Source organism: Pelophylax lessonae (assembly GCF_965119305.1).
Source record: "Pelophylax lessonae genome assembly, chromosome: 5".
NCBI classification, from domain to species: domain Eukaryota; kingdom Metazoa; phylum Chordata; class Amphibia; order Anura; family Ranidae; genus Pelophylax; species Pelophylax lessonae.
The window spans coordinates 8,016,548-8,037,510 of record NC_138772.1 but is presented as its reverse complement, the minus strand read 5'-3'; positions in this window follow the sequence as shown (position 1 = coordinate 8,037,510).

The window sequence follows — 20,963 nt, the reverse complement described above, 5'->3', positions numbered from 1 at the left end:
AAACCACACATGTGAGGTATCGCCGCGATCGCCAGAGTGTGAGCAATAATTTAAAAAAAGAGCTACACTCTACCTCTAAACTGGTAACCGTTAAATAAATTTAAAGCGTCGCAGATTGAGATCTCTATTGACCGTAGTTTGTCGACATCCCACGGGGGGGCGCAATTTTAAACCGTAACATGTTGGGTATCTATTTACTCGGCGTGACATGTTCTTTCACAATATACAAAAAAAATGGGCTAACTTTACTGTTTAGTATTTTTTAAATGCAGTGAAATGTGATTTTTCAAAATTTTTCCAAAAAAATGGCGCTTTATAGACCGCTGCGCAAATACCGCGTGACAAAAATGATTGCAATGACCGACATTTTATTCTCCAGAGTCTTTTCTAAAATAATATATATAATGTTTGGGGGTTCTAAGTTGTTTTCTAGGAAAAAATACTGATTTTAACTTGTGAACAAAATGTGTCAAAAATAGGCTCGGTCCTTAAGTGGTTAAAGGGAGTATAGATTGCGTAGTTCTTCTAGTGGGGTTTGAAGTATCTAAATTTGTGTCTAAAATTGTATTAAAGTCCCCTCCAATTATTAAAGCCCCTTTCCTCATCTCCATGGTTTTACTTAATAGAGGTGATAAGAATCTACGTTGGCCTGTATTTGGAGCATAGAGATTTAACAATGTAAAAATTGAGTTATTGAGTTTGCATATTAATATTGTATATTGTCCCAAGGGATCTTGTGTAGTGCAGATATGTTCAAATTTAACTGAATCCCAAATCGCAATCAGGACTCCACACGACGTTGCAATATTTTGTGTCACACTATATTTGGGCAGCTGTCTTTCAAATGCAATTTTTTGGGGAAGAAAAAGTTTCATGCAGAAAAAAAAAAAAACTAACACATAAAAAAAAAAAAAAATAAACAAAAAACAGTAAAGTTAGCCCAATTTTTCTGTACAATGTGAAAGGTGATGTCATGCCGAGTAAATAGATACCTAACATGAAAAAAGATTGTGAATAGCTGCACTAACCTGTAAAAGTGTAAGTAAAAGCACTTTTAAATAAACAACATATCCCCAATAATTATAAACCAATCATATCAAATCATGCAAATTAGTGATTTTACAAAACAACATTGAAAATGAAGTCCTGATAGATTACTGAAAGTGATTGTAAATGCATTCTATGCATTAAGATAAAAAACATTCTGTGTGCGGCAGCCCCCCTTATCCCCCCCTAATACTTACCTGAGCCTCTTTTTCCAGCAATGTTGCAGGAGTGTCTAAGCTGCCTGGGACTCCCCCTCATCATTGGCTGAGACAGCAGTGTGGCGCAATTGGCAACCACTGCTGTCAATCCAAATTATTCAGCCAATCAGGAGAGAGAGGGGGCAGGGTCGGGTCACGTCTCCATGTCTGAATGGACACACGGAGCTGCAGCTCGGCTCAGGTGCCCCCATAGCAAGCTGCTTGCTGTGGGGGCTATGAGGAGGGAGGGGCAAGGAGAGCCAAAGAGGGACCCGAGAAGAGGAGGATCCGGGCTGTTCTGTGCAAAACCAACTGCACAGAGGAGTGAAATGTAACATGTTTGTTATAAAAAAAAAAAAAACTTTACAATCACTGTAAAGCCGGCCTCTTTTTCAGGTACAATACAATGTGTTAAAAATAAGTGACTATACTGTTTAAAATCCAGTAAGGCACTTTCTCATTCTGTTCTGCACAGCCTCAGTTGTCCTATATTCTCAGCATTGTACAGATAATCAGTGAGTCACTAGAGGACAATCTGCTGACAACCTCAAGATTTATTGCTGCTAAGGGGGTGAGGAAGCAACAGGAATGATGCTGACTGTGCCAAGGGAACACCGATTAGAGAGAGAAGAGAAGAGGTGACAGAGAAAACTCTGCTGCCAGAGACAGAAAAGAGTTACACATACAAGGATAGCGTCTTATCCTATCTCTCTGATTTCTCTCCTTTCTCCCTGGCAGCAGCCTGTGAATGTTAGCACTCTAAAGCTTCTGACAGCCTTCCGTTCTATCTGAGCCAAGACATACAATCAAGACTAGAAATACACAACTTATAATTGAAGAAAGTGATATATAGTTAGGAGAGGTGGAGAGTTTTCAATACACAACTGATTGATCTGGGTTTCAAGAAAATGTCAGCCTCCAGAAAGAATATACAGGAACAATGCTGAAGTTTTGGTAATATAATTATTATTGTGGAATGTTCTTTTGTTGCAAAACATAAATTTTTATCAAACTTTTATGGGTAAAATTCTGCTTAAATAAGGATTGCTATTGGAAAAAAAGCTACCTCATTTGCATTTTCATGGCCCCATCAGGTACCTGCCTGCAATATGTATAGTAATTCTCCAACCCAGTTCTGAGTTCCAATCCTTTATTGTAGATAGACAAACAGATTACAAACACCACACAGTCTGCCCACACATTTCTGCCAGGAGGGGGCAGGGAGGAGCACAGTTTGACAAATGTATCTATCCCAATGGTTCACTACCGGAGAATGAAGGATGTAACTGGGCTCCCTGGACATTCTGCTCCTGCCTAGGTTACCTTGGGAATAATCCAGATCTTCTTGAATATCATTGACTTTCCCTTCATCACATTCCTAGTCCTTCCTCACACAGATATTTATTAGGAAATGTTTGGAAATGGTCATTATATATGAGAACTCACCCCTCTCTGCTCTCCTCTTCATGAGGTCACATGCAGGTCCCCACAGATCAATCCGTATAAAGACATGAATTGTGACATCCAGAGCCCCTTCTTCTCCATATGTGTCTATCAGGAGCTCCTTGGTGGTGATCCAGTCTGCATTTTCTAGTTTTTCTCGGGGGATGGGAGGTTTACCTCCATAAGAGAAATCAGACAATTTATTCCTAAACTTCGTAAAGTCAAGTCCTTCCAGATCCTTCAGAGAATCTAGGATACGATCCTCAGGGGGTTGTGGCCCCTTTCCCAGAACACCAGGAGCCAATCCTGCAAAGACTACAAAAGGAAAACAAACATTAATCCTGATTGGACAGTTTTGTACACATGACAGCATACAAGTCAATCCTGGCAGCTGATGGTCCTATAAAGAGCATATATAAGGGAAAGGAAAATATCCTACATTGACCTATGGAGAGATCGGCTTCCCTGTGACACGACTGTCTTCATGATTTTACCTTACTTCTCAAGAAGAATTATTTATTGTGTGAAAACACCTAGGAGTCCATTTATAGAACATTCATTGGAGAAAAGGCACAAGTATTTACCAAACTGTATGAGTTCTCCCCAGTGGCGGCCGGCCGATAGGGGGCGCAGGGGCGCCGCCCCCCCCAAGAAAAAAGAGAAAAAAAAGAGTAAAAAAAAAATAAATTTTTAGCCCACTAGAGGCGCCGGACTCATTGAAGGCTATGGGGGGGGTGGGGTTTTCCACCCGACAGAGGCGCCGATTGGCGGCCTTCTGGGGGGTCACCAGGGCGCAGAGCACTGCGCTACGACACTCCCCCTTTTGTGATGTCCAGGATCATGATTGGTCCAGACTCCAGCCTGGACCAATCATGATTCAGGGCATCCCTGCTGACCTTGTTGGGGGTGGTGCCGGTGCATGCATCAGTCACTCACCGTCACCGCCCGGTTACCTTCCCGCCGCCGCAAAAGAGGAGTCTCGAGGAGAGGAGAATTTGGCGCCGCTCACCTTCCCACCGGTTCCCGCCGCCCACCGCAGAACGAAGAAGAGGCCGAGAGAGTGAGAAGCCGCTCACCTTCCCGCCGGTTCCTGCCGCAGAACGAAGAAGAGGAGAGGCCGAGAGGGAGAAGCAGCTCACCTTCCCGCCGGTTCCCGCCGCAGAACAAAGAGGACGGAGAGGAGAAGCCGCTCACCTTCCCGCCGCCGAGGAGGAGAGGAGCAGCTACCGTGGACGTTGCAGGCAGCGTGAGTGTGGAGTTAGTGAGCCAGCCCAGGAGAGCAGGTAAGTGATTGAAGCCCCTGCAGAGATGCCATGACCTGTGACCTGACCTGACCTGTGACCTGACCTGTGACATGCCCATACCATGACCTGTGACATGCCTGTGCCATGACCTGTGCCATGCCCTTACCATGACCTGTGACATGCCCTTACCATGACCTGTGACATGCCTGTACCATGACCTGTGCCATACCTGTGTCATGACCTGTGACATGCCTGTACCATGCCCTTACCATGACCTGTGACATGCATGTACCATGACCTGTGACATGCATGTACCATCACCTGTGACATGCCCTTACCATGACCTGTGACATGCCCTTACCATCACCTGTGCCATGCCCTTACCATCACCTGTGCCATGACTGTGTCATGACCTGTGCCATGACCTGTGACATGCCTGTACCATGACCTGTGCCATGACCTGTGACATGCCCTTATCACCTGTGACATGCCTATACCATGACCTGTGACATGCCTATACCATGACCTGTGACATGCCCTTACCATGACCTGTGACATGCCCTTACCATGACCTGTGACATGCCTATACCATGACCTGTGACATGCCTATACCATCACCTGTGACATGCCTATACCATCACCTGTGACATGCATGTACCCTGACCACCATGATCACCTTACCGTTCCCGCCCGCTGCAGAGAGAGAGAGAGGACAGGAGAGCGAGAGCCGCGCCCGCGTGACTTGAGGTCGGGACTGAGCTGACTGAGGCGAGGCGACGGAGTCGATTCCAATCGGAAGAAGTCAGAGTCGGATCGGAAGTCCGCAGAAGAAGTCGAGTGTGAGTGACCGTCCCTACCTCTATCTGAAGGCTGCCTGGTAACGGTAAGTGAATGATGCCTCGGGGGGGGCCCGACCCGCACACTGTCCTGTCAGTCAGTTGTTCTGGTGCTATGAAGGGGGCACGCACGCTGATCTCTGCATTGGGGGCACCACGTATGCTGGTCACTACATTGGGGGCATGCACGCTGATCTCTGCATTGGGGGCACCACGTATGCTGGTCACTACATTGGGGGCACGCACACTGATCTCTGCATTGGGGGCATCATGTATCCTGGTCACTACATTGGGGGCACGCACGCTGATCTCTGCATTGGGGGCACCATGTACGCTGGTCACTGCACTGAAAGGGGGCATGTATACTGGTCACTACATTGAAAGGGGGAATGTACGCTGGACACTGCATTGAAAGGGGGCATTTACGCTGGTCACTGCATTGAAAGGGAGCCTGTACTGTGGGGTTTGTGCTAGGGGGCCTGTACTGTGGGGTTTGTGCTAGCGGGCCTGTACTGTGGGCTTAGTACTAGGGGGTCTGTACTGTGGGGTTAGTGCTAGGGGGTCTGTACTGTGGGATTAGTGCTAGGGGGGCTGTACTGTGGGATTAGTGCTAGGGGGGCTGTACTGTGGGGTTTGTGCTAGGGGGTTTGTGCTAGGGGGGTCTGTACTGTGGGATTAGTGCTAGGAGGCCTGTACTGTGGGATTAGTGCTAGGGGGCCTGTACTGTGGGGTTTGTGCTAGGGGGCCTGTACTATGGGGTTTGTGCTAGGGGGCCTGTACTGTGGGATTAGTTCTAGGGGGTCTGTACTGTGAGATTAGTGCTAGGGGGTCTGTACTGTGAGATTAGTGCTAGGGGGTCTGTACTGTGGGGTTTGTGCTAGGGGGGCCTGTACTGTTGGATTAGTGCTAGGGGGTCTGAACTGTGGGGTTTGTGCTAGGGGTCTGTACTGTGGGGTTTGTGCTAGGGGGCCTGTACTGTTGGATTAGTGCTAGGGGGTCTGTACTGTGGGGTTTGTGCTAGGTGGCCTGTACTGAGGGATTAGTGCTAGGGGGTCTGTACTGTGGGATTTGTGCTAGGGGGTCTGTACTGAGGGATTAGTGCTAGGGGGTCTGTACTGAGGGATTAGTGCTAGGGGGTCTGTACTGTGGGGTTTGTGCTAGGGGGCCTGTACTGTTAGATTAGTGCTAGGGGTCTGTACTGTGGGGTTTGTGCTAGGGGGCCTGTACTGTTGGATTAGTGCTAGGGGGTCTGTACTGTGGGATTAGTGGTAGGGGGCCTGCCTGTACTGTGGGATTTGTGCTAGGGGGCCAGTACTGTGGGGTTTGTGCTAGGTGGCCTGTACTGTGGGGTTTGTGCTAGGGGGCCTGTACTGTGGGGTTTGTGCTAGGGGGTTTGTGCTTGAGGGGTTTGTGCTTGAGGGGTTTGTGCTGGGGGGGGGGTCTGTACAGTGGGATTAGTGCTAGGGGGTCTGTACTGTGGGGTTTGTGCTAGGGGGCCTGTACTGTGGGGTTTGTGCTAGGGGGCCTGTACTGTGGGGTTTGTGCTAGGGGGGTCTGTACTGTTGGATAAGTGCTAGGGGGTCTGTACTGTGGGATTAGTGCTAGGGGGTCTGTACTGTGGGGTTTGTGCTTGGGGGCCTGTACTGTGGGATTAGTGCTAGGGGGCCTGTACTGTGGGGTTTGTGCTAGGGGGCCTGTACTGTGGTGTTTGGGCTAGGGGGTTTGTGCTTGAGGGGTTTGTGCTAGGGGGTTTGTGCTTGAGGGGTTTGTGCTGGGGGGGTCTGTACTGTGGGGTTTGTGCTAGGGGGCCTGTACTCTGGGGTTTGTGCTAGGGGGCCTGTACTCTGGGGTTTGTGCTAGGGGGTTTGTGCTTGAGGGGTTTATGCTAGGGGGTTTGTGCTTGAGGGGTTTGTGCTGGGGGGCTCTGTACTGTGGGGTTTGTGCCACTCTCAGTCAGTGTATCCCATAATAGGGTGTCTCTCACAGTATATCCCATAATAGGGCCCCTGCTCCCTATTATGGGATATACTAGTACTGATGGACCCCTTAATATGTGATATATTGGGAGAATTTGTTCACGCAAGCAAAATACAGGGGACAAAATGGGTGGGTCTGTAAGGGGTGGGGCTTCTGAGAAATGGGAGGGGTCAAAATGGAATGTCGGGGTCTTGCGCCCCACCGTTTTAAAACTTCACCAGCCACCACTGGTTCTCCCCGTATTTTCTCTGCTATGACCTTCTATGATCATCAGCGCCATCCAGTGGCCAATTAGTGGTACATTTTTCTGAAATACCTCAATCAGAAAACATATTGCATTTTGGCCACTAGATGTCGCTGATGACCATACAGTAGGTGGTCATAGTATTAACCACTTAAGCCCCGGAGGATTTGGCTGCTAAACGACCAGAGGGTATTTTGCGATTCGGCACTGCGTGACTTTAACGGACAATTGCGCGGTCGTGCGACGCTGTACCTAAACGAATTTGGCGTCCTTTTTTTCCCACAAACAGAGCTTTCTTTTGGCGGTATTTGATCACCTGTGCGATTTTTTGATCACGCGCTATAAACAAAAAAAGAGCGTAAATTTTGCAAAAATAGCAATATTTTTCCCTTTTTTTTATATGAAATTCCCCCAAAAAAAAATGTAAAAATCAAAATTTTTTAATATTTTTGGCCAATTTGTTTTATGCTACGTATGTTTGGTAAAAAAAATCGCAAAAAGCGTATTTTGATTGGTTTGCGCAAAAGTTATTGCGTTTACTAACAAAGGGAAAGATTTTTGTCATTTTTGTTGTTTTTTTTTTTAACGCGTAATGGCGGCGATCTGCGATTTTTTTGCGGTACTGCGACATTGCGGCGGACAGATCGGACCCTTGACTGACATCTTTGACACTTTTGGGGTTACCAGTGACATTTCTACAGTAATCAGTGCTATATATATGCACTGTTACTGTAAAAATACACTGGTAGTGAAGGGGTTAACTTTATTTGAGAGGGAGGGGCTGTGTGTGTCCCTAGGGGCGTGATTCTAACTGTGATTGGCTGTGGCTTCAACTGTATGCAGAGTGATCAATGGATCTACATAGTAGATCCATGTGATCATCTCTCATACAGAGAGGAGAATGACAGGCAGCTTGTTTACACAAGCTGCCTGACTTTCTCCCTCTCCCCCGCCGATCGCAGAGTGGCCGGCGGCGAACGGGTCCGCCGGTCACACGCGCGGGGGGGTCCGTGACCACGCGGGAGCGGGAGCGCGCCTCCGGCGGCGCGCTCGCTCCCTAAACCCTCACAGGCGAGCGACGTAGACCTACGTCACTTTGCCTGTGAGGGGCTGACCGCCGCCGTAGATAGTCGTGCGGCGGTCGGCAAGTGGTTAAAGAAAATTCAGAAAAAATTCGCTCAGCCTGGAGAAATTCTTGTGCCATTTGTGTAACAAATGTTTTATCAATAGACTCCATTCACACCAATGTGATTTTTCATGCTTTTTGCAGAAAGGCAGGACATAATTTTTAACATGGGTTCCTATGAAACACGTTTACATCAATGTATTTGCAGCGTTTTTCGTGTAATAGACTTCAATGGACCTGCACCAAAAACACCAAAAACACAAGTGTTGTGTTTTTGCTGTTTTTTTTAAATGCGTTTTGCATGTTACGTTTTCTTTTTTCCCCCTCTTTAACAGAGTAAAGCTGGACGCAGCAGCCGGCTTCCCAGTCCGCTCCCAAACATCAAGCTATACACAACAGTCTATGAACGAGGTTAGAAAAAAAGAAAACGCAAAACACATCAAAAATGCGTATCCGAAAACGTGGAAAGCACAGCAGAAATGTTCAAAACCAACATGCATGGATGTGAATGGACAAGCAAAAAATTGGGGGAGCAAACCCTGAACATGTATATCTAAAGCCGGTGCAGCTATGGACCAAGCAACATGTATATTAAAAAAGAATAGCGCAACCATGCAAAAGAAATGACTATGAAATATGGAGACAATCCATAAATAAAAATGGGGGTTTAGTCCCACCATATGGCCATATCGTGCTCAAGCCCACCACTGCGTCAAAGTACCCCATTATCAGTGGGTCCTACACTATCCATAAAAAAGGGGTGAATCCAGCCTTTCTAACCCTTGGAGACAACACTCCTTGCTGGGAAGGTGTGCTAATGCACTGCAGGGGACTCCTCCTATATCTACTCTATCAGAGTCCACCATCAAGTAGATATAGGAGGAGTCTCTTGTAGTGCATTAGCACACCTTCCCAGCAAGGAGTGTTGTCTCCAAGGGTTGGAGAGGCTGGATTCACCCCTTTTTTATGGATAGTGTAGGACCCACTGATAATGGGGTACTTTGACGTAGTGGTGGGCTTGAGCACGATATGGCCATATGGTGGGACTAAACCCCCATTTTTATTTATGGATTGTCTCCATATTTCATAGTCATTTCTTTTGCATGGATGCGCTATTCTTTTTTAATATGGATGTGAATGGAGCCTTAGTGGGTAAATATGGGCGACGGTTTTCATACATGTTTACTGATTGTTTCCTAGTAACCAGAAAGTAACTTTAACCATTTGCCGATCGCCCCACACAGATTTACTGCGGCAGGGCGGCTCGGCTGCGCATAATCACATAGATCTACGTAATCATGTGCATGTGGTATCAGCGGCGCCCACGCCGCCAAAACTGCGCTCCCGCTGTGATTAGACACAGTGGGAGCCAGACCGCGGGAGGAGCGGGCTCGATCGCCGCCAGCCTCCCACGATCTTTGGGGAAACTGACAGGAGAGCTGCCTGCCTATGTAAACAAAGCAGGCGGCTCTCCTGTCAGACAGGCACAATTAGATTGTGTGTCTCAGCTAAGCTACAACACTGATCTCTGTGTGCCTGTCACAGAGCCCTTCCCCCCACACAGTTAGTAAGCAAAATTAGGCCTACATTCAACTCCTTGATCACCCCCAGTATTAACCCCTTCCCTGCCAATGTCATTTATACAGTAACCGTGCATATTTAGCCAGTGGTGTATTTAGGATTTGTGCTGCCCTAGGCCTGACTAAACTTGGGCACCCCCTAATTTAGATATGACCCACCCCTTCCTTTAAAGTCTACATCCCTTCCTGTTTATGACCCGCCCTGTCATCTGTAAACCTCAACTACAGACGATCAGCGCCTATCAGTGCAGCCTCATCAGCGCCTATCAGTGCAGCCTCATCAGTGCCCATCAGTGCAGCCTTATCAGTGCTCATCAGTGCAGCCTTATCAGTGCCTATCAGTGCAGCCTCATCAGTTCCCATAAGTTCAGCCTCATCAGTGCCCATCAGTGCAGCCTTATCAGTGCAGTCTCAACAGTGCAGCACATCAGTGCAGCCTCATCAGTGGCCATCAATACAGCCCCATCAATGGCCACCAGTGTAGCCTATCAGTGCATCATATTAGTGCCCATCAGTGCAGCCCCATCAGTGCAGCTTATTAGTGCTGCCTCATCAGTGTAGCCTCATTAGTGGCCATCAGTGCAGCCTCATTAGTTCCTATCAGTGCAACATATGATTGCCCATCAGGGCAGCATATCAGTGCAGCCCCATGAGTAAAGCTTATTAGTGCTGCCTCGTGCCCATCAGTACAGCCTCATCAGTGTCCATCAGTGCAGCCTCATTATTGTCCATCAGTGCAGTTTATCAATACCCACCATAGCCTCCTCATCAGTGGCCATCAGAGCAACATAGTAGTGCCCATCAGTGCAGCATATCAGTGTTGCCTTATCAGTGCAGCCCCATCAGTGCAGCTTATTCAGTGCCACCTTATCAGTGCCCATTTCTTTTAAGATATTTGGACTTGTGTTTGCTGCCACTGATTGTAATCATAGGATTATTTCACTTATTTGTATAATAAATAGAAAGTCCATAATCATTAAAGAGGAAGTAAACCCTCCTCTGCAAGTTGTACCTATAGGTAAGCCTATGATAAGGCTTCCCTATAGGTACTGTAAATATCTCCTAAACATGTACCGTTTAGGAGATATTTACCTTACATGCAGCCAGTGACATCACTGGCGCATGCGCTCTGAAGGAACGGCCGCTGGTGCCGTTCCTTCAGAGCCCCGTGCCGTGACCGTCGGCTCCCGCGCGCATGCCATATGACGTAATCGCGGCTCTGGCCAATCAGATGGCCGGATGCCACGATCCCGGAAGACGGGCGACTGAACATGTCGCCCATCATACAGGTAAGCGGATAGCACGGCGGGGGCTCGTTCTAAGGTAAGTATTTCATAATGAGCTGGTATGCGATGCATACTAGCTCATTATGTGTTTCTCTTTCAGGTTGTAAAAAAAAAAAAAAATGTTAAATGAGTTTACAACCTCTTTAAAGAAGTAAATGAAATAATCAGTGGCAGAGAACACAAGTCCAAATATCTTATAAGATTGGAGTGTTCTTACTCATCCAGTGACATATTGTGATAGCACCTATGAGGTGAGCAGGTCCAAAATATTATTGCCATCATATACAATTAAAAGTCTTAGTTGTGTATGATGCAATTCAATATTCTCTCTCAAGGACAAGGATGTTTAAAGAAATTAAATTATATTATTGACATGATGTCTGCCATACCTGGGGGGCGGGGGAGGGGAGGACGGAGCTTTAGGCTGCAGTGCCACACTTACTAGCAATGGCGGCTGTCGGACCAGTTGTATTAAGTGTGGTCGGCGGCCTGCGGTCTGTCCAAATGTCCTCACCAGTCGGTATTATACCAGGAGGTAGCAGTGTGACCGCTTTATGGGGCTATAATTAAAGGGGTAGTGGTGCGCTTCAGGGATCAGCTCTAATGGATCTCTATTTAGGTTGGTGGCAGTGGTGTGTGCAAATCTTGCTTTAAAGGTGCTCCGCGTGATAAATATAATATTTATATTTTTTAAAATAATTAGGTGATGAAAGTGCAGGTGTGTCAATCAAATCAGTAAATATCAAAAATAAATAAATATATGAGTACGGTGTGTATCAATAGATAAATAAATAATAAAAAAATAAATATCAGAATGCTACTTCTTTACCAGTGACATCAATAAATAAATTATATAAATCCAGTGTTGGTCTTCAATCTGATTCATAAACAGTAAAACAAATATATATTGTGCTCAAAATAAAGTGCTACATGCAATTTTCTATTAAAACGGTGCTAGAAAAGATATCTGTGAATAGTTCGATTGTAATCCTTCAAATACCAATATTTAAATGAGATAGTCCAAAAGAAAAATTTTTTTTTTTTTTTTTTTTTTTTTATAGAGAACATCCAAAATAGCTTATGTGAATACGTTCCTCGCTTATATCCGTGCTTCACTCATGCAATTAAGTGACTATGATCTCCTTCACCTTGTGTGTCACCTCTGAGTGCTCTAGCCTCTCACCTTATAGGCAAGATCAATTTGCCTTTGGTATCTATCCAAGCTCAACGATAGACTCAATTTCTCTCAATCCGGATCCTTTCTTACTTAATGGAGCTGCTTTCTTGGATCCCTCTAAGTGTTTGTCTTGATCGTTTTTAGTACTATCCTCTTTGTCCGATCTTTAGTGTGCCTCAGAGACAAAGACTATTCATGGTGCAGTATATCCAACTCATTTATTAAAATATAAAGATTTACACTTACAATTTAGGCATGATACTTCAGCATGTAAACAAAAAACCAGCCGCCGCTGTGGAGATCGGGCTCCGTTGTAACGTCACTTCCGGCTCCTCCTACGCGTTACGTCACGAGGTCACGTGACTTCCTCAGGGAGTGGTTATAGCTGGAGTGACGTTCATTATATAGCGGCGAGACCGGATATACACCGGCCGCCATTTTTTTGGAGTTCTATTGCATTGCTTCTTGGCGGAAGTTCTCCTTCGGCCATTTTTTGTTTTTCTGCCCGCCCGTTCAATATGCTAATAGGAATAGCTTATTGCCCACCCTTTCCTTCACTTGGGATATTAGCTAGCAGCCCGGAAGTGGGTTAGAACTTAGCTCAATTCCGACATCTTAAAACTAGAATTTATTTAAACGAATATATTAAAAACATGTTAAAAACCAACAGCCTCCTTAAAAACCAGGACTTATATTATATCTGGTGTTGGCAATGTGTTTGATTGGAGGAAAGGAGATATGTTGTGAGAACCATTTCTCGAATTCGGAGTGTCTGCAGAGGAGGGGATACATTATAAATTATATTATGTAGAGGTCCGGAATACCAAATACAATTCAAATATGCGTGTGATACATTGATTAAGAATTCTATTTCATATTAAAAACAAGGGATATTATTAATAAAAATATTATTAAAATATCTATGTAAATATAAAAGGGGTTAAAAATCACTAATAAAACAATTAAGATCAAATTCTGTGTTTAAGCCTTTGGGGATAAAAGAATCCATCTTGAAAATCCATTTAGATTCCATTTTACTAAGGGTCCGGATTTTGTGGCTACCTCGCCAATGTTTTTTATAGGGTTCTATACCCCAGAATTTCAGTTGTGTTGGGTCTTTTTGATGATATTTTGCAAAATGTCTGTAAACATTGTGTTTGTCACTGCCCTTAATAATACCTTTCACATGTTCTTTAATTCGAATTCGCAGTAATCTTTTTGTGCGACCCACGTATTGCAATCCACAACTGCACTCTAGTGCGTATACTGCTCCTTCTGTATTGCAGCATACAAAGTCATTAATTTTAAAATTGTTTCCATTACTCGTGGCTGTGAACTCCAAGACCTTTTTATTAGATAGTTTCGTTTTTTGGCATGCGAAGCATCTTTTACATGGGAAGAATCCTTTTCCTGTGAAGAACGAGAATGCCTTTTTTGGGGGATCTACAACGCTCTTTACTATTTTGTTTCTAACTGTAGGTGCTTTTCTATAGACAAATTTCGGTATTTCGGGAATATTTCCTTTTAAATGTTTATCCGCTTTTAGGATATGCCAGTGTTTCTTTATTATTTTTTCTACTGCTTTGTGTTGTGTGTTGTAGTCCAATATAATAGGTAAAGTATCTGTAAACTTGTTATTTTTTTCCTTATTCTTTAATAGTTCTCCTCTTTGTATATTCTTTACTTCTTCAATCTTTTTCTCAATAAATTTCTGTTCGTATCCTTTATTGGTGAATCTCTGGCCTAGGATTTGTGCTTGTTCTTCAAAATCTTCATTTTTCATACAATTCCTTTTTATCCTCAGTAATTGTCCTTTCGGTATGTTCCAGATCCAGTTTTTGTGGTGGCAGCTTGTGACAGGTAGATAGCTGTTACGATCGACTTCTTTAAAGTATGTTTTAGTATAAATTCTTTCATTTTCTTGTTTAATGAGTAAATCCAGATACGTTACTTCTTCCTCGCTGATATGCCAAGTTAGTTTGATGTTTTTCTCATTATTGTTTAATTTATTTAGGAATTCTTCTAATGTTTCTTTCGGTCCATTCCAAAACAGGAGGCCATCATCTATAAACCTGTTGTAGAGAACCAATTCAGTGGGTTTGTCCTTGTAGATTGCTTCTTCTTCCCATTGGGCCATGAATATGTTTGCGATACTTGGCGCAAATTTCGCGCCCATCGCGACGCCTGTTTTCTGGTGATAATAGGCATTTTGGTACCAAAAATAGTTCTTTTTTAAACACAGATCCAAACATTTGATTAATTGACATGTGATGTCACTGGTAAAGAAGTAGCATTCTGATATTTATTTTTTTATTATTTATTTATCTATTGATACACACCGTACTCATATATTTATTTATTTTTGATATTTACTGATTTGATTGACACACCTGCACTTTCATCACCTAATTATTTTAAAAAATATAAATATTATATTTATCACGCGGAGCACCTTTAAAGCAAGATTTGCACACACCACTGCCACCAACCTAAATAGAGATCCATTAGAGCTGATCCCTGAAGCGCACCACTACCCCTTTAATTATATCATTTACTGCTTTAGTATCAGTCCCAGTGGCGCTGCAGCAGGGAGTCTCTGGCCACCTCAGACAGCGCAGGGATCACACACACCCCCCGCTTTATGGGGCTGCCTGCCAGACTGATTTGCCTCCTGGACCCTGCCCTGCCAATTTGCCCCATAAGACTGGCACTATACTAAAAGTGTAGTGCAAGCCTGTGGGGACCTTTTTTGTGCAGGGAGAAGGCTGTTTTGTTTTTCTTTCGGGGGCAGCTTTTTTGCTGCCCCCCTGCAAAGTGCCGCCCTAGGCCTGGGCCTTGTTTGCCTAGATACAGCACTGTATTTAGCACTGATCACCGTATTGGTGTCACTTGTCGAAGCAATGTCGCAGTACCGCTAAAAATCGCTCATCACCGCCATTACTAATAAAAGCAAAAAATTAAATAAAAAGTCCAAAAATGTCATAGTTAACACTATAACTTTTGCGCAAACAAATTAAAATACACTTTTTGGGATTATTTTTACCAAAAATATGTAGCAGAATACAAATTGGCCTAAAATGATAAAATGATAAAAAAAAATTGATTTTTTAAATTTTTGTTTATTTGGAATGTTTTATAACAGAAAGTAAAAAATATGGCGTTTTTTTTCTGAATTGTCGCTCTTTTTTTGTTTATATCGCACAGGTGATCAAATACCACCAAAAGAAAGCTCTGTTTGTGGGGGAAAAAAAGGACATCAATTTTATTTGGGTACAGCGTCGCACGACTGCGCAATTGTTAAAGTAACACAGTTCCGAATTGCAAAAATTGGCCTGGTCATTAAGGGGGTAAAACCTTCCGGAGCTGAAGTGGTTAAATCATTAAAAAAGTACACCCTGACTATGAATGTCGGATCGCTGTATACTAAAACTGTAATTCCAATTACACCCAAATCTCCCAGCAGGATGTCTTATGCTATATGTGGCTTTTTATCTTTATAGAGATAGTAAACTCTGTTTTATTATTTTTACCTGCAGGGAAGTTTAGAATAAAGCTGACCTGTAGGTAGAATGAATATCTCTGCATGTGCAGCGTTTAGGGGATATCCTAGTGAGCAGCACCCGGTGACGTCACTGGTGAATGCGCTCTGAAGGAACGGCATTCCTGCGCTGTTATTTCAGAGTTGTGCGCTGCGGCCAAGACTCCCGTGTGCATGAGTGGGAGTGACTTCATTACAGCTCTGCCAGTAAAAAGGGCGGAGACTGCAAACCCGGAAGGAAGACTGGGTGAGGATGGAAGCCTATGCAGCGGTGACAGCACGGCACTGGAGGGCTTCTTTTTAAGGTAAGTCTTTCATAATGTGCTAGTATACTATCACATTATGAGATCGCCTTGCAGGGTGAAACTTTTTTTCTTTTAAATTTACTACAACTTTCAGATTATAGAATAAAGGGCTACCTTAACCCCTTGGAGCCCAAGCCTTTTCCTTACATTTGTTTCTTACAAGTTAAAATCAGTATTTTTTTGCTAGAAAATGACTTAGAACCCCCATACATTATATTCATTTATTTTTAAGCAGAGACCCTAGAGCAGTGATGGTGAACCTTGGCACCCCAGATGTTTTAGAACTACATTTCCCATGATGCTCAACTACACTGCAGAGTGCATGAGCATCATGGGAAATATAGTTCCATAACATCTGGGGTGCCAAGGTTCACCATCACTGCCCTAGACAATAAAATCATTGCAATATTTTATGTCACACTATATTTGGGCAGCGGTCTTTCAAATGCAATTTTTGGGAAGAAATACAATTTTATGCAGAAAAAAAAAAAAACAAAAGAAAACAAAAAAACTAACACAAAAAAAAAAAAAAAAAACTAAACAAAAACCAGTAAAGTTAGCCCAATTTTTCTGTACAATGTGAAAGGTGATGTCACGCCGAGTAAATAGATACCTAACATGAAAAAAGTTTTGTGAATATCTGCACTAACCTGTAAAAGTGTAAGAAAAAGCACTTTTAAATAAACAACATATCCCCAATAATTATAAACCAATCATATCAAATCATACAAATTAGTGATTTACAAAACATTGAAAATGAGATCCTGGGGGGCGTGGCCGAACGTCCGCCGAGCCGGACGCAGGGTACAGGAGCTCCAGGGCCTGCAATTTAAATCCTTTGCCATCCGCTGGATTCTCAGGCATCCACACCCTGAAAAAACATCAGGGGACAGGAGGGACTCCCGCTGACTCCATACCGGGCTGTATTTTAGCCATCCGAGATAGACGCCGGTCGCGGCCTACTCGGGCCTTCTCGGACCTCCGCAGCCACCGGACTTTCCTGAGTACCGCATCGGCCATCAGGAGCCAGGTAGGCACCGCTGATCCCTCACGGGAACGTCCTCCCTGACCTCTCCACACACCACAACAAGAAGTGGGACACACGGGGGCCCGTACCTCTCCCTCCACCCGCGACCGCCCGCCATCTTGCCCACAAAGATCCACTCACCAGACCTCTTTTGGGACACTACGGACACCGATCCCTCCACCAGACCTGATCAGGACAGGTTGCCCGGGACTATAGCGCAGGTTTGGGAGCCCCGGGGACGTGCGGCCTACTCTAGGCCCTCCACAGGCTGAAGCCGCGGTCTAAATTTGGGACCCCTCCCGCCCACCGGTGCCGCAAGATCGCGGATACATCAGGGCACACCGCCTGCTCCTTAACTGAGGTACCTTATCATCATTTGAGCCCTTGATACCTATCCCCTCAGGACGGAGGGGGGGAGGGAATGAGAGGAGAGGTGAATAAGGAGGAGAAATCTTCTGCAGCCTCCCTGCTATTATAGCTCCAAAGACCTGTATCTCTCATACAGACCCCACCAAGCTCTATGGTCATAATTCTGTCCCATTGACACTAGTGTTCACTATCACATATGTTTAGACATCCGGAAGCTTTGAAGATTCTAGAGACTGTCGTATATCTGGTCCCATCTTGCTCTTACCACCTGCAGAGCATTGCACCATAGATTTCTCCCAATTCTGAATCTGTGTACCAGTTTGTGACTTGAAGTCTTGGACTCTAGTGGCTCTGTATATATAATACAATAAAGCATCAGACTACCTCTCTATATACCCACAAAGCTACTGGATCCAGCTGATATGTGACACTAACTTAAAGGGCGCAAGAGTGGCGGGGAAAAATATGTTTACTTAAACGCACAGATCTATGTGGTAAATTACAATCATCAACTTCAGGGGCCACAGGAATACTATTTGACACCCATAAATATCACCCCCTGTAAATCGCAGACATCTTGCATGTCTTCCAATCGTAAAAAAAAATCGCAAATCACCCAAGACATCCCTAACACATTATCTACTGAGAACAAGGGAGAGCTGCGGTAGGCCCCAGGTCATTTCTGACAGTCCCTCCATAATGAAGGACAATACCGTCATGTCTTCACAGCAAAATTCCTCACAACAAAATGCATCTACCAATAATCAAACTGTACCTCTCACCAAAATGGACTTGGAGAGCAGTCTGGAAGCTATGTACAGTAAACTGGCCTCTAAATTCAAATCAGAACTGGATAAGACTGCTACAACACTTTCACAGGAGATAGTGGCCTTAGGTGGCAGAACCGACAGGCTGGAAACGAAACACGATGAGCTGTGTCTAGCGTACAAAGAGCTCAGTAGGGATCATGAAGCGTTAAACACTGCTGTTACCCATCTCCAATCTCAGGTTGAAGACCTCGATAACAGAAATAGGAGAAATAACTTGAGGTAAAGAGGTATCCCTGAATCCTATTCAGAATCAGAGCTGATCCCCACAGTCAACTGACTTTTTAAATCTTTGCTACCCGAACATGACGAGAATCACTTCATCTGCGACCGCATTCATCGTGCCCTTCGTCCGAAACCTCCTGCAGATAAACCACCCAGAGACATAATTCTCTGCATGAAAGATTTTCTGGTTAAAGAAGAAATTTTGAGAGCAGCCAGGAATTCGCAAAATATTATGATCGACGGTCATCGACTCCAGATTTATCCGGATATATCACAGGCCACCCTGGAGAGAAGACGTGAGATGAAGGACATCACATCTGTCCTGCAATCCGCACACCTGAGATACCGCTGGGGGTTCCCCTTTAAACTCATCATCCCTCATAACGTCTCCACGTATATCGCAACAAGCATACCAGAAGGCCAAGAGATTTTTGTCAAATTGGGTTTGTTGGACCCCTCTACGATCCCTCAGCCTCCCGCCTCACCAAGGCTCTCTCCCTTGTGGCAAACTCCAGCTTCCAGACTAGGTCTTCGCAGATTCAGGAACGAAATTGGTTGATCATACTTAAATTCTACTAACACTGACACTCTCCACAATCTGAGGCCTTAATTTTTTTTTTTCTCCTCCCTCTCCCTGATGCAATTTTACTACGACCACCCTTGTCTTTTTTTTTTTTCTTCTTCTACCCATACAGATATCAAGAAACAAGATGTGACTGTCCATCCGGAAATAAGCACATAGCTCCCTACCAATATTGCCTATGTTGGACGTTTATGTTGTGCGCAGGTGGTAAGGGAAATAATGACATTGCTACTACACTGACATCTTGTGTTCAAAGTTGGAACTACTGTAACCTTCCCCCTTTTTTTTTTTTTTTTTTTTGTGTGGACTTTGCGAAAGGCTACTTTGATAAGCACAAATCTTTATAAATTTGGAAGTAACATTTGTGAGGTTGTTATTGCATGGTTTTGCGTATTACAAAGTTTCAGAATTTAAACTAATATACGGTCATGTTTCCCCCACTCAGCTCACGTGGGTTCAGCTGACTCAAATTTGGCTGGTGGCTTCACGGGAGCTGTTTTAGGAGAGGACCCCTCTCCGGTTATTTTTTTTTCGTCTTCGGTTACCTATAGGTAATCTGATCCAAGGTTAAAAGAATGTTCAACTGTTCATGTTACAATATCTTTTCAAAGTTGACAGGTTTTTTCTTCTTTTTTGCTTCACGGCCGTCATCCATACGGCAAAGTTCTCTACTTCACCAACTTTATTTTATTCTCCTTCTTGAGCCTGTATCAGAACTCTATCACATACATTACTCTCGATTAATGCATAGACCTCCTGATTCCTCACGGTTTACCAAGGGCGATCAAATTTTAATCCCTAACAATCCGCTTCTGACTAACTATTTTTGTTATACAAAATGAACATTAAATGTATTTCCCATAATGTGCAGGGATTTAACTCACCCATTAAGAGAAGTAAAGCCTTTCACAACTATAAAAGATTGGGCGCTAAAATTATATTGATCCAAGAGACTCACTTTGCAGAGTCTAATCACCCCAAATACTTTCACAAGACATACAACCAAGCCTATTACACATTACATTCTTCCAAAAGCAGAGGAGTAGCTATCTTTATTAGAGTTGAGCGGACACCTGGATGTCCGTGTTAGGCGGGTTCGGCCGAACTTGAAAAAAAAGTCCAGGTCCGTGTCCCGGACTTTTTCCGAACTTTACCCGGACACCGAACCCCATTGAAGTCAATGGGGACCCGAACTTCCAGGCACTAAAATGGCTCTAAAACACCAATGGAAAGGGCTAGAGTGCTGCAAATGGCAGCAAAACGTAGTTAAGAGCATGGCAAGTGCTCTGCAAACAAATGTGGATAGGGAAATAACTTAAAACAACAAAAAAAAAAACAGAAAAATAAAACAATGTTCTTCATCTGTGAAGGACGAGGCCCATATGGAGTAGGAGGGAGGTTGAGGTGGTGGTGGATGTGGCGGTGTCATAGGCGTGCGCACAGGATGTGCCGGGTGTGCCTGGGCACACCCTAATCACCTATGGCACATTAGCATTATCGTTCTGTTTGCCAGTGAGGAGATGGGAAAGATCTCCCTCGGACCTGCTCTGCCATAAGAGAAGTGCCAAACACTTCTATTTCACTTTGCCAGCAGGGAGAGTAATGTACCGGGGCCATATACATGTAGGCAAACACATGCATGTGTATTTAAACTTTGGGGTGCACACCCTAATGCAATAGGCTGCGCACACCTATGGGCGGTGTAGGTGGAAGCGGCGGTGGAGGAGGACGAGGTAGCCAACACTGCTTTTTTTCAGTCATTTTAAATGAGGGTACACCCCAAAAGAGTGAGAAAGAGCAAAAATAGAACAATGGCTGGGTAAGGTCGGTATCCATCTCTATTCTGCACAAGGTACAGAAAAGTCCTGTGGGATCCATGCCTGGTTCATTTTAATGAACGTGAGCTTGTCCACATTGTCACTGGACAGGCGG